Here is a 990-nt window from a genome sequence, read left to right as displayed (position 1 = left end):
CCAACGGCTTTTCTTTTTATTTGGCATCCGATTTTAGCACGCTTCTCAGATAGCTTGATCAACTCCCTAGCGGTTGCGAACTCGACCCAGGCGTAGAGATAAGGGAGTATTTGCAGGTCGCTTGAAGCATTGTGTATTGTTTGTAAAGAATAAAAGGTTTTGAATGGTACAACAACGTACTATAATACAAACAATGGGATATATACCTGTTGTAATTTTAGTCATCCATAGTCTGATGATATTTCGGAATAAAATTCCTTCTTCAGATATTCTTAGATGGAGTCGCTGCTATAATCGGTTTTCCAACGGCTTTTCTTTTTATTTGGCATCCGATTTTAGCACGCTTCTCAGATAGCTTGATCAACTCCCTAGCGGTTGCGAACTCGACCCAGGCGTAGAGATAAGGGAGTATTTGCAGGTCGCTTGAAGCATTGTGTACTGTCGGGTTTGAACTGGGGACAATCTCACCAATGCTTACAGTCTTTTATCTCTTATTTGTTTCAGTTATTAGACTTCGGCCATGCTGGAGCACTGCCTTGAAGAATTTTAAGTCAAATGAATCGACCCCAGTACATTTTTTTAAAGCCTGGATCTTATTCTGTCGGTCTCTTTTGTCACACACACACACACACACACACACACACACACGGTGGGTTTCTTTAAGTTTCCGCATACTAAATCTACTCACAAGGCTTTGGTCGGCCCGAGGCTATAGTAGAAGACACTGCCCATAGTGCAACACAGTGGACTGAACCCCGAACCATGTGGTTGGGAAGCAAACTTCTTACCACACACCCACGCTGTCTGTGTGGTAAGAAGCGGGCGTAAAAATATCAATCGGAAGGCGTCCTATTGATTTTTTTTTTACATAAGCATAAGAACTCGTGTGTAGAATGAATACAACCGATTAGATCAACTTCAGTAATCAGTAGGTAGTTTATTTAGTCAACATTGAAAGTAAGAAACGCAAAGTCGACTTTAACTAGATTT

Source organism: Octopus bimaculoides, chromosome 5, assembly GCF_001194135.2.
Source record: "Octopus bimaculoides isolate UCB-OBI-ISO-001 chromosome 5, ASM119413v2, whole genome shotgun sequence".
Classification (NCBI taxonomy): Eukaryota; Metazoa; Mollusca; class Cephalopoda; order Octopoda; family Octopodidae; genus Octopus; species Octopus bimaculoides.
The sequence above is the reverse complement of the archived record's forward strand: the minus strand, read 5'-3'. Positions refer to the sequence as shown.